This window comes from Atractosteus spatula, chromosome 2, assembly GCF_055471065.1.
Source record: "Atractosteus spatula isolate fAtrSpa1 chromosome 2, fAtrSpa1.hap1, whole genome shotgun sequence".
Classification (NCBI taxonomy): Eukaryota; Metazoa; Chordata; class Actinopteri; order Semionotiformes; family Lepisosteidae; genus Atractosteus; species Atractosteus spatula.
Window position 1 is genome coordinate 28,300,481 of NC_142707.1, and position 14,200 is coordinate 28,314,680.

At 38.0% G+C, this 14,200-nt stretch overlaps 1 protein-coding gene across 2 annotated transcripts in view; it reads right to left on the reverse strand.

Annotated features, from left to right (window-relative positions):
- Window positions 1-14,200, reverse strand: part of sash1a (SAM and SH3 domain containing 1a) — a 392,361-nt gene that overhangs the window by 188,118 nt on the left and 190,043 nt on the right. The gene's annotated exons all lie outside the window — the stretch shown is intronic.

Genomic DNA, 14,200 nt, shown 5'->3' on the forward strand with positions numbered 1-14,200 from the left:
ACAAATCCTTTATCAAAGAAATCTGATTCCCAATTTTCATTCCATGTTATTTCAAGAGCAAAATCATCCATTTAAAAAAACACAAGGCCTGAAATAAATTGGATGACACAAGGTTGACACTGTGAATTAGGCAATGAGCAAAACCTAAACAGCACAAAGAGCTCTTGAACAGTGGTGCACTTTCATAGACCTCTTTTGAGGATAGTAAAAGATGACAAGATTACTGTCAGAATCCGGATGGCAAAACTTTTATCACAAGCAACACTGCTTTTACTTCCATAAAGAGCCATCCCTCAAATCTTGTGACAACCTACATAACCCACCCAGACCCAGAGTTGCAGTGTTCCACAGGTACAAAGTCAGAACACACACCCACTACAATATCTTTCACCGTTCTGGTAGAGAGGCAAATCTGACAATCATATGGCTTCTGCTCATTAAGTATACTGAGACAATGTTTTTCTTCACATAATTATTTTCCTCTTTATTGTGAAAAATAAAATAATTGGATTTAAACAGGAGGTCTCTGTTTTAAGTCTTAACCAACTAGATCTAATTCCTTAATCTGAAACTCCACCTTTCCTTTGTTCACTTTTTCTTCTTTCCCTGAAAGACCACTATATCTCTATATCTGCCTGCAGCTATATTACCTTGCAACTTACGACTGGAAACCCCCTGAAGCTAAGCAGGTGTGGGCCTGGGCAGTCCCTGGATGAGAAGTTAAGGTTGCTGTTCGAAGAGGTGTTAGTGGGGCCAGTAGGGGGTGCTCACCCTGTGGTCTGTGTGGGTCCTAATGACCCAGAATAGTGACACTATACAGTACAAAGGCACAATCCTTTGTATGAAATGTAAAACTGAGGTCCTGACTTTGGTTAAGAAAAATGGCAGGGCTTTTCTTGAAAAGAGAAGGGGTGTAACCCCGGTGTCCTGGCCACATTTCACATTGGCCTTTACCAATCATGGCATCCTAATAACACCCATATATGAATTGGCTTCATCACATTGTTCTGCTCCCCACTGATAGCTGGTGTGTGGTAAGTGTACTGGTGCACTATGGTTGCCATCACATCATCCTGGTGGATGCTGCACATTAGTGGTGGCAGAGAGTCCCCAATATTCTTACTATCTTACTACCCTAGAATGAATAACCAAAATGTTACTCAGTCTTTAATACATTTTTAAAGACACATTTTTAAGATTTTTGTTTAAGCTTTTGGGAATTATACTAACTGAGTTTTAAACACTCATTCTGTGTTTCACAAGAAAGTCTACTGTTTTCTATTCTCTTGACATGAATGCCACATTGCATTAACTCCTCGTGGTTAATATACTGTAGGAGGTCTGGGCTTGGGTTATGCAACAACCATAATGGGAGGCCAACCGAGCAGCGAAATTAAAGCAGCATTGTAGGATTGTTATTACTGATATTGTTGCATTTTGGAAGAGGTTAATTTGTACAGAACATGTAATAATAATAATAATAATAATAATAATAATAATAATAATAATAATAATAATTGCTTACACTTATATAGTGCTTTTCTGGACACTCCACTCAAAGCGCTTTACAGGTAATGGGGACTCCCCTCCACCACCACCAATGTGCAGCATCCACCTGGATGATGCAATGGCAGTCATAGTGCTCCAGAACGCTCACCACATACCAGCTATCAGTGGGGAGGAGAACAGAGTGATGAAGCCAATTCATAGATTGGGATTATTAGGAGGCCATGATTGGTAAGGGCCAATAGGTAATTTGGCCAGGACACCGGGGTTACACCACTACTCTTTTCAAGAAAGCCCTGGGATTTTTAATGACGAGAGTCAGGACCTTGGTTTTACATTTTATCCGAAGGACGGTGCCTTTTTACAGTACAGTGTCCCCATCACTATACTGGGGCATTACCCCCGCTGGCCCCTGCTGGCCCCACTAACACCTCTTCCAGCAGCAACCTCAGTTTTTCCCAGGACGTCTCGCATCCAGGTGCTGACCAGGCTGACACCTTTTTAGCTTCTGTGGGTTACCACTGTAACCATATAAGTTACTATACTAAGCTTACAAGCAATTCTGTACTAGTGTGAAAATGTGTGTATGGATTTATTCACCATTATTGAAGGTTAATATTTTAGCTCCATGCACTGTAGATAAAAAACACTTCTCATAACAGCTGCATCTTGTAGAAAAAGCCAGTAGAAAAGCCAGTCTTTCTAGACTCAGATGTAATGCTGTCCAGTTGCTGTCTGTCAAAGCGTCTGCTTCAGGTCAGCCATGAGTGCTGTGTTAATCGATAACAGAGGACAAGTCTTTCTTCTGCTAGCCCTTAGAATGGCACCTCACCAAAGCGGTTCGATGCAGGCCTGAAAGCATCTCCACTCTCATTATGAATTTAACTGTCTAATGGGAAAACGCATTGCCAGCACAAGAGCACAGAGAAAGAAATGTGCAAAGCAATCTGATCAAAATTTGGTCAAGCAAAAATAAAAACACCAAATACAAAAGACCTAGTCAAACTGATCTGAAAACATGACATGTTCTTATACCCTACAAAAAAAATGTTCTCCTTGTGTTGTGATTGAATAAAATTCTCCACAAAACCACTTTGGGTTGTGGTTCAATTTCAGAAAATAATGAAAAAATAAAAGAAAAAATAATGCTATTAATCACAAAGATCAAATCAAGACTTCAAGTCATAGAACTAGTGCAGAATGTATGATAGCACTGGAAGATTATTTTAGCTGAGCAATTTAACTGGAACAGGTTCAAAGACATAAAATGCATAAAAAGCTGATTATAAATCTGTTAATTCACTGTATTCCTACTAATGAAGACTACATATTCTCCACATTCTCAACAGTATTACCAGTTTTTTTAATTCTTTGTAACAAAAAGATTTGGTGCTGTGATGGGAGTTTGTCCTAATGGTGTGGTTTGGTCAAAAACAGAACTTTGCTTTCTCTGGCAATAGTAAGTGTGACTGCCTTTGTAGACTGCAAGATGTGAGGAAATAAGTGAGCTTTTTTATGCACATTTGTGGTAGAGGGTAGTTTATGGTTGTTCCCCATGAAAGTAAAGTTGACAAACTTAAAAGAAAAGCCAAGAGGCAGCATAGTTTAACAACCTTTTATGTGGTGGCAAAGATAAACAGGAAACATGCAAGGTGAAAAAAAAGATTTATTTTTTGCTAATTTTGTTCTGTCATCCCGTCCATAAAAAATGAAAGAAAAAAGATCAAAACCATTTTCAATAAAGATGTTCTCCACATTTTCACCTAAGGACTAAGATAGCATAAAACCAATACACTTAATATAAGGTAACCTAGAAATACTTTCACAGCAATTTAATTATTAATGTGCCTGCAAAACATAAGAGTGTTAATAGTTATAGTTTAAAAATCTTTTAAGTAGAACATTAAAAAGGACTGTTTTTCTACTTAGTGTAGAAGTAGTGTAGTCTACTGGCAAGGGATTTCTACCCTGGTTGTGTCATTACAATCCCATTCCTGCTCCCCAGTTAAAAATGTTAAAAGTGAATTATTTTAAAAATTAATTTCCTTGAGGGAGGTTAGCATGCTGAAATTATTTTAAAGGTAGCTCTCAAAATGTTTGCAAAACAATGCTTTGCTGGTGGACAGAGATAAACAAAAAGTGTATTTTTTAACCATTCTGATTTTTGCTGTGGGAAACAGAGATCCTACAAACTCAGTAAAATTTTGGCTGTTTAAAGATTTATTAAATATGGAAAAACGGAATCTCGAATCACCAAATCAAAGCTTATCAAAACAAAACTGTAAAAACTACAATGCTGCAACACATTACACATAAGCATATTCTTTACATATACCTATTACCTTGTACTCTGGGAATACAGTAGACTCCAGCATGATGTTTCAAACATAAACTTGTTTACTGATAGTCTCATGAGCTTATTTTAGAGATGTTGATCACGAAGCCTGATTTAACATCTATGGCCACTTCTCCAGATATAAGGTATTTAGCTAAGAAACATTTTGCAAGTATAGACCCAGTTTTACTTACTGTTTCACATCAAAACTACACTACATTTCACTACATTTTGGTGCTTAAATCACAATGTGATGTAATGTGTATTTAAGAGTCTTAGTGTTTTGAATATAGAACACAAAGTCATTCTAATCATAAATCCAGCTAGCTAGGATGTGAGTCACTGAAGCCACAGCTGTTAATTTCAGCTAAGCGCATTTGTGACACAGAAATTTGTTTAGGACAGAAAGTACATGAAAGAAAGCAAAACCCATTACAAACAATAATTTGTCACAACAAATGCTGACAGATGAACGTATGACTGGAAGGAAAACTGAAAATGCACAGACCATGAACAACACGCCACGATGACTTCTTCACATGAACTGAATTAGAACTAACAGAGTTTTCCCAGACAAGGGCTGACTTGTGTAAAAGGGTCTTTTCTCTTGTTTCTTATTGGAGAAGTACAATCAACCCACTAGCATGTCTTGGGGAGGTGGAAGAAAACCTGCACGGACACAGCCCAAAGGAACTAAGGACACGGCGTCCTGGGTGAGGGAATCTTCCTCCTGGATGTTGGACGGAATCACAGAAATAGGAGACCAGCAGATAAGAGTCAATCCAGGTCCAAGAGTGCCAGGCATGTGCCTGGTCCAAGAGTCCAAGGCGGAGACCAGTTATCTGCATGAAGTCCAGGTCAGAAGCTGCGGGGCGCAGTGAAATATGGGTGTGGAATAGGACGGGAACGGAGAGGCAGAGCTGCACAGGGAATGCCCTGGAGTCCTGGATGGCAGGAGATGCCTCCTGGATGCAGGATGAAACCATGAGGATGGGAGGCCAGCAGAAAAAAGTCCAGGGAATGGCAGGGCGAGATACCATTCCTGGACTTTACCAGAGACCAGATACCCCTGTGCAGTCCGGTTCAGAGGCTGCGATTCTCAGTGAAATCCTGGAACTGGAGTAATTGATCTGGAACAGGGAAGGAGGGCTGAATGGGAAGAGCCCTGGCATCTTGAATGACAGAAGCTACCTCCTGTGGATAGAACCATGGGGGAGGGAATCCAGCCAGGGAAAAGTACAGGGATTGCTGTGCAGTTGAGAAATGGAACAGAGGTTGCAGTGCTGAGAGAAGTCCTGGAATGTCAGCTGGATCAGAGTCTGAGCAGACTGCCTCTGTGGCAAAAGGTGGGTAGTCAGTATCTAGACCGGGGATTTCTATCTTGGTGAAACAGCCTGTCAATGAAATTGGGTAGCCTCGTCTTCAGAGTGGAATCCTGTACCGAGCTCCCAGGAAAAAAAAAAAGAGGACACTCATGTATTTCTGTCTTGGAACGGGATCCTGATGCCGAGCCCCAAGGGTGACTTGACTTCGGAGTGGAATTCTGGCGTCAAGAACCACAGACAAGGGTACAGACTGGCTTAAGGATCCAGGGTGAGACAACCACCTGGAGAGGCTGCTGAGGCATGTGCCTGGGCAACTGGAGATCAGAAGATAATAGATGGAGCGATGGAATGGAATGGAAAAAAAAGTGCAAACATGAAAACTAAAAAGGGGTGAAAAATGACAGGGCACAGTTGAAGTGGGGCTCCGGCTTTAAATAGAGAAATTGAGTAATGAAGTAGGAAAATGAATAATTGGTAATTTAATACAGATCACCCAAAGGGGATGTGGTTTATGCAGCAAGCCCTGAAAAACCTTGAGCCCTCGTGAGAACATGACACTTAGCTAGCCGAGAGACACCATATGAGATGTGAGCATATTTCAACATCAGATAGGTGGAGAAAGGGTCTTAAATGATCAACGTTGTACATTTGGAAGAAGATAGTCATATGCTTGTGCTTGGGTAAGAGCTCTGTTAGTAGGGCAGTAAGGTTGACCCTAGAGCTGCTCCTGGATCTGGAGCTGGAGAGAAGCTGGACACTTTTTGTCAGTTAAGCTCAGAAGCTATTCCACGAATGATTGACTGGCCCAAAAATAGAAGAAAAAAGCATGAAGTGCTTCCATACAGAATGTTTTGCATTTACATACATACAGTGTCACAACAAGTCACAATTGCAGGAATACTCCACAGGAGTGGTCAGCTCTAGCTTAAGTCTCCATGGTATCACTGGATATTGCAACATATCACCCACGTTTACAGGGCAATCACAAAACAATCAAGTCAATACAGAATAGTCACGCTCATTGTAATCAAACAGACTTATTTAACTTATAAATTACAGACTGCAAAAAAGTGTCTGCAGCATGCCTGCAGCTCTGCCACTGCTGCGTGGCTGTGTCCTGCCCACATCGCTGCCTGCTACTCTACCCACCACGCATGCCTGCTGCTACAGCACCACTGCCTGTCATTGTGCTCTGTTCTGCACCCATCGTCCCCTACATACTGAAATTTCTAACTAGTGAAGCTGATGTTGACACTCAGTTTTACAGTTTATCTTAAGAAATTTCTGTCAAATATTAAGACAGCATCATCAGACAAACACGTCGCGTAGAGAAAGAACAATAATAGTACCTTTATTTGGTTTATACTGTAAGTACATCATTGATGTTATTACTGGGTGTCAACAGCATAGCAGTGAAATTCAAGAATAAACATGTACATTCTAATGGAACCCTGTGGGACAACTTCAAATTAAAATAATCATAATGTATTAAATGGATCTTGGTATTCAAGTGCCAAACCAAACAGGTTCTAGTGATTCCTACACAGGTTTCCCAGTGGTTCAGTAGGATACTATGATTGGCCTGATCAAAATCTGCTCTTAAAGCCCAGATGAAGAGATATATTAAGTAACCAGAGTCATAAGCCATAAGCAAGTGATTAATTACCTTAACAATGAGTGTTTCAGTGGTGTGTCTCTGTTTAAATCCTGAGTGAAAAGATTTTCAGACCTCATGAGTTGCAAGATACTGCAATCTGCCACCTCCTGCTCCAAATTGAAAATAGGACTGTAGTTGATAGTAGTGTCCAAGCCAGGGATTTTTAAAACACCTGTGACAGCAGCAGACATTAAACGCACAGGAACAAATGGTAACAAATGAGGAGAAAAGCTAACTTTGACTAGGGATGTAAGAATAGGATTCAAGGCACATGTGGCAGGCACATATTAGCTACAAACTACCAAAAGCAGCATCAACAGCTATAAATGAGAGTAATTAAAAAGGAATTTATTATTAATTTGATGTATACTGTTGTGAAAGAATAGCATAAATGTCTTTATGCAGCAGTGGGACTTAAAATAGCCTGTCTGCAAAAGGCAACCACACTGCCATAAAAATACAGTAAACAGATAAAAACAATAAAAAACAGTCACAACTAAAAAACCCTCTTAGTGAGTGCCTTAACTGAGAGTTGTGAAAATTTTTTTTTGCTCGTTCAACATGTATAACGAGACCCAGCAGAACCACATCAAGCAAGTGTTTAGTGCCTGTACTTTCATATTGCTCACTGAGTCACAGTGCCACATCTTTCAATTTTTTATTTAATCTACTATGGCTTATCTTTCTCCTGCAAAATGACGAGGTTACAGATGAAGAAAGTCTCAGATCTTCTTGGCGTGGGCTCATAAATTCTGATGTTGATGAACGCATGCTGTACCACAATGCAAATCTGTTCTAAAACCTTTCCTTTCTGTCACATCTTTGAGATTAAATGACACAGAACCCTGATGATTTGTTATTTTGGCTCAAGGTTATGCAGCCATGAAAAAATAGTTTTTCTGAAGTAGGGACTGTTCACATTGAAAAGCTATTCACCTCATCATTGGTTCATTTTTACAATAGGTAAAGAAGCTATTTGCAATTAATTAGCTTGCAATCTTCATTCCAAATGTAACATAAAGACCTGATGCCATAAAGAATTAAATGCACTCCCATGTAATAAATCTCACTGCTGCTGGGCTAGCACTGGAAACTAATGGCCCTCATGGGTACATTATGACCTCAAGTATAAACCCCCTCCCCATCTATTGCTTTTAAAAGTCTGAATTACTATTCCTTTTCAGCCAAATGTCCCCCAGGGATATTAAATTCCAGTGGAAGTGCTTACAAAGAGTAGAAAAGGTAAAGCTGTATAATGTGTTGCTGATTGTGAAATATAAATTTAAGAGTATACAGTATACTTTAAATACAGAGGCAATCTTTACAATATAGTAAAGTTCTTTCAAAAAAATGTCTACATTTGCAACCATCAATTCCTGGGTATAGTAGGATATTATTGAACAGAAGAATTTAGACATATTAATTCAGTTTGAAAACAAAAAAAACATTTTTCAAAATGTAAAATTACAGAAGGAGAGGTTTCTACCACATAAATACTCAGAATAGCTCAGAAATACAAATACAAAGCTCAAAATAGAAAGTTGTAATACATAAGTTTGCTTCACCCACTTTAAGAAATCTTCCAAATGGGCACAGAAGAAAATCTCATATAGATAACACATGAACTCCTCTTTAACCATTTCTATGTCTTTTAACCCCCTAGGTATTTTTCTGTGATATTTCAGATGAGTTTTCTATCTAGGAATCTCAGAATAGATATTTTTCTTTGTTAGATTAACATTTAAAAATACATTTTTAATCCAAACAGAATAAAGCAAAAGCAGATAGGATGATAGTACTTCATAGTACTTCATGGTTCCCAACCATTTGATACTGATACTGACTATATGGATATTTAGTAATATAGTTAATATAGAAAATATAGATATCTACAGTATATCTATCATTTATGGAAGTGAAATAAAAAAATACACAACAACACTTAAAAACTACAAGGCACAAATATAAAAAACAGGCATGATGAGGTTAATATTATAAAAGTCCACCCCCTCTTCAATTAAGAAGTCTTTGACAACAGTCATTTTCTCCCTGCTAAGATTGCATTGCTTTATCTTCAATTAAACAGATGCTGGTGTCCAAAGACGCAAAGTTAATGCTGAGATACCTTCCAGCAAATGTCTATCTAAGCTGTAGAAATCTTTGCTTCAGAGAAACCTGCTAAGTCCTGGTGTTAATCACTTTATTGCAACCAGCCCCAGCTCTCTAAAAGAAGCCTCTTGTGAAGTAAAGAAATGGTAATTGATGCCTACATGAATAATGTGTAGCCTATCAAGTGTTTTAAAAGCATGAGCCTATATACATCAATACAGCCAAGAATCAGAAAAGAGTTGTTTGAAGAACACTTCATTTTAAATTACTTCACAAAAGGGGGGTTGGGAAGGGATTATAGTTTTCCACTATTACCACAAATAAATGTACTGTAGTACTGTACTGTAGTAAAAAAAATGTTTACCAAGTTCTCCTAAAACAACCAAGTAACAAAGAAGTAGATTCTGCAAGGTGCAAGAGTTTGGATTTCCATTTGCTTTCATTATTCAGCCACAGCCCTTTCATCCCCTTCTTTTCCAACACTGCCATTTTTACATTGCTAAAATGACAAAAAATGCAGCAATATTATTAATAGGACCTTAGCATCCATGACTTAACTGAATTTAAATGAAAAAAAAACTATTTTCAGTCACTTCAAAATGTTTAAAAAAGACCAAAATAAAAAACTATAATATTAAATCCATCTTACAGCACAAATTCAAATTCAAATTCATAAATTAAAATGAAAATAACATTCAATTATGTTATATTTCCTGCTGAGACAGTAGTTAACTATAAGATGTTGTACACACTCTGTACTGGAATCCTTTTAATACAATATTTTGTACAACCAAATGAAATTTACTACACTGCTGGGATCATCAATACAAAATGCATGTAGACAATTTATTTAATAATTTCTCACCACAGGATTTTCCAAGGAATCTTTTTCGGCAGGGGGTGATGCAGACAAACTGTAGGAGATAATTATGCCAGCTAGATTTTCTTATCTTAATTTAAAATACAAGATTAAAAATGTCTGTTGCCAAGCCACAGTAAACATGATCAAATTTATCACTAAAGATTTATATAGTTCTGTCTGCCACTGAAAACACCTTTCTTTACTTAAACCAACTTAAACCATCTGTCAGGATGAACTACAGCTGCAACAATATTTACTATAATCTCTTATTTAAAAAATTTTCACCACAGCAAAAGTTCTCCCTCACTTACTGTTTAGGTATTGTCCAAGCAAGTAAGTGACTAAAGTCACAGCTGTGGCAAGCCAGAAATGCCACAGGCCATGCAGCTGAAAACCATTTGAGAAGGATTTTTTTTTCATATTCTCTGGTGCATGCAAATTTGAAATCACAGAACAATTACTACGGTTGCCCCAATATAAGTTACTAGTTTTTTTCATGCCATCACCTTTATTTGCCCATTTGGTTCATACTTGTTGTTTCTAGCCATCAAATAACAATCATCATCCTATGTAACTGAACAATTTCTTTGGTCTTTATGTTAAAAGAGAGTTAGTAGGTTCGTTCTCAAAGCAATGGTACAGTACATAAGAAATTAAAGCATGTATTTCAAAACTGTTATCTTGAATAATGTATATGGTTTATTATATTATATTCTTAACAAAGCCCTTTACTTTACCCATTTGACTGGAAAAACATTAAACAAAAGATTTGCTTTTGATACTGTATCTCTAGACATTTTTGAACAAAGTTTTTGCTATTGATTTAATTTTTCTTTTCCTTATGTTAAGGTAGCCAGGTAGATTGTGAAGGATCCTGTGCAGAGTAGTGAAACCATGTTCTAAAGCTGTAAACCAGAGTCCAGTTCAAAAGTTCAAAACTGAAGGATTAACACCAGCAAAAGTACCGAAGCAGGAAAAAAAAAGTCGTAAACTAGGGAGCCAGAAAGTCGAAGAGTCCAAATACCTATAAAAGCATAAATCAAAACAACAAGCCGAAAAGCATAATCCAAGAATCTAGGTCTAGGTAATTGAAAATCAATCAGAAAGCCAGGAGAAACGAGACAAAACGAGCCGAATGAAAAGCATAGAGTTCTCTTGGAGTGAACTTCCAAAATACTGAGCAATGGGAGAAAGACTAAAGCTTCCTAAAATAGAGAAAGGCAGAGAATGCGAGGATTGAACGAGACAAGTGAGTGGTCAGGGGTCAGGTATTTTGGTAAGGTCTACGCCTTCTTAAAAGGGCCATACGAGAAGCTGGAAATGAAACACCTTATGGATTAAAGCAATGTATATAAACCTTGAAAAGTAATTGTAAAACACAGGGTGGACCCATGGCTGGTGGCACTGACAGAAAATGAGTCTTTCAGCTACTCAGCTATGTTCCTGTAAGATTCCTCCCCCACATTCAAAAATCTATCATTTTCATATCAATTTATTAATTAGCACCATTGACTTTTACACTGGATTTCTAATTTCAGTAATAATTTAGAGAGAATTGAAGAAATTACCTGCTCTGTATGGGTTTAAATAAACCCAAGGACAAGCAGACTATAGCATGAAATATAGATCACCTCATTGATTGTCAGCCACCTCTTTTTTAAGTTTTGCATTAACTACAGCCACATTGATTCCCCACTACCTTCTCCCTATGCAGGCATATTATCTTTTTTCAAGGATTATCCAACTTGAAATCAGCAGATTGCATTCTAATAAGAAGGTTCGTGTTAATCTGTTGCTAAGACATGATAAAACAAAACAAGCAAAGCAATCGATGGCTCAACATGCATGAAGCAACAGAGGTTACTGCCAGCATCAAAATCTGTATACAGCGCAATCAGTGTTAGTGCACAGTTGTTATTATCCAGCATATTGCTTTGTACAGGTATGTAGAGCCAGAGTTGAATAGAAACCTTTTATAATAGTTCATGCATAAAATTTGACATTTCCTTTGCTTTCCACTTTGAGTTCAGAAAGACAGTTCATAATTTCACTCTTGTTAACAATGTAAGCATTATGCCCCAAACATTATTTAAATTCCTGGAGCAAAGTCCCTGCAAGTGATTTTTTCATTAAACACTGCTCTGAAAAGTTACTGACTTTCAGATACTGTTCTTTCTTAAGCAGTCCTAGGCACTAGTTAGAGGAGAGCACCACACTGTACACTGTTATCAGTCTGAAGATTTACAGTCATTTTGCGAGAACTAAAAAAATGTCATAAATGCTATTCAAAGAGGTTTTTTCCTAGGCTTGTTCTGACAGCGACAAACCTGAATCAGAATGGCTTGCTTGCAAGAACAAGTCAGGAAATCCTTTGCCAAGAAGACCTGTATTAAACATTATTTAAGGAAAAATGGCTTGCATCGATTTTGATCTTTCTTGTCGAGATTTGCATTAAAACATTGGTGTTGTCAATACAATAACACTGTATGGAATGAGTAAGAGTACAAATTAAAATGTAAATGCTAAATTGTGTTTTTGCTATTATAAAACTTATCACATGCCTTCTACATTATTGACATGATCACATCAATGACAGAGTAGGCTTAAAATACGAAATGAAATGTTTAACATTTAAAGTGTGAAATTCAGACCAAAAAAATAAAAGAGCATAAAAATATACACAAAACTTTTAAATTTTAAAATTTTATACAGATAGACAGAAATGGAATGGAGTGTAAAGCTATGTTCATTTTGAAACACTCCCAATCACTGGTTCCAATCAGTCTGCTATCTACCCTTTCTGCCCATGACAATGGGTAGGAGGTCATGGTCCATCTCCCAAAAAATAATCAGCTGAGAGAATCCTACATTGCAGATACCAGGACCATACCTAAACACATTCTATCACCAGCTGTGACTTCCTGTTTTATAAAAACAAATATAAACTTTCAATATACTCTATGTTTTATTTATCCAGGTATGCCCATTTTTTGTTCCTTACCAGCAGATATAGGGAAAAAAGTACAGGACTACAGTGTATTTGATAAACACAAATAAAACAGTGAGTCATTATGGAGTCGGGGTTCTTTCTCTACAACAAAGCAGTGCCCAAAAAAGTACAGAAAGAGGGCCACATACAGCAAGGAAGCTGGATGCTTGTCAGCTAAATTGTAGGTGAGTTAGTAACAGTTTCAAGCATAAATCATGAAAAAGACAAAGAATGAGAGACCAACAAAGAAGAAGACATGGACATCATCAGAGACTCCATGGTTTTAAAAAAGAAGGTACTTCAATAGTGTTTTAATCATCTGTTCATATAAAAAACTGTCCTTTACTGGTATTGTTCAGATATCTGTCCTTTATCATTAGATAATTATGATAATATAGATAATAAGTGTAAATGCACAGACCCTTTTAGGTTTAAATTGTTTCAGATATACTTTATTTCTTCACTTTATTTCTTCAGAGACACAAAATGCTAAAATATCAGAAAGTGATCATTGGTACTCTTCCCTCTGAACACTAATTTTCAACAAAGCTAGTGTCCTAGTATGGTGACCAGGTATATTTGTTACGGTTGTCATCCCTCCTCTAGAGGGCTCTCCGATTTTTTTTGTATTTTAGTTTCATGCACCTGTTTCCTATTTTCCTCCTCAGTACTTAAGTTTGGTGTCTCCGGGCTTCAGGGCTCGGTATTGGAAGATGGACGCCACAAGGCTTGCCTATCCCCAGGGCTCTCGGGTATCCCAAGGGCAGGTCTTATTCCCCAGCATCCTGACCATCTGGGTCCGGGGCTCTGAGCACCCAGCTCTGTTATGATTTTACTTTCATGTTCCTGATTCCTCGTCCCCATTCCCATGTCTGTGTGGATGGACTTTGGACTGCTACCTGCTTTCCCCTTCTGGATAGTTTTGGACTTGTTCGCCTGCGCACACCCCCTGAGCACCGGAACACTGCCGTCATGCCCCCTGTCAGCCCCGTCCTGATCCTGTGGTGTTTCCCTGTTGCCCTTCTCCCTTCCGGATTTTATCTGTCTGGATAGGGTCGTAAACAAGCTGGGAGTCTGGACCGGCTCCCGTGACAACATTGCACTGTAAGAAGTGATGTCTTTCAGATAATATATTAAATTTAGATTCTGACTATAAAGCATTTAAAGACCTCATGACATTCTGAGCTTCTACCATCTAACCTTCATAAAATTCTTGTTTCCTAATTTTTCTGCCAGTACTATTGTAAAGTGGGGCTGAAAATCATTCTCAAAACGTAGTTCTTAACCTTTACTGCAGCCTGCACCCCTTTGGTTTCTCACACCCTTATCATAGATCATTAAAGGAAATTGTGTTTTCGATGATTTACCTTCTGAAAAACTTTGCATGTCTCACACCCCCAGAAAGGGCATCTCTCAC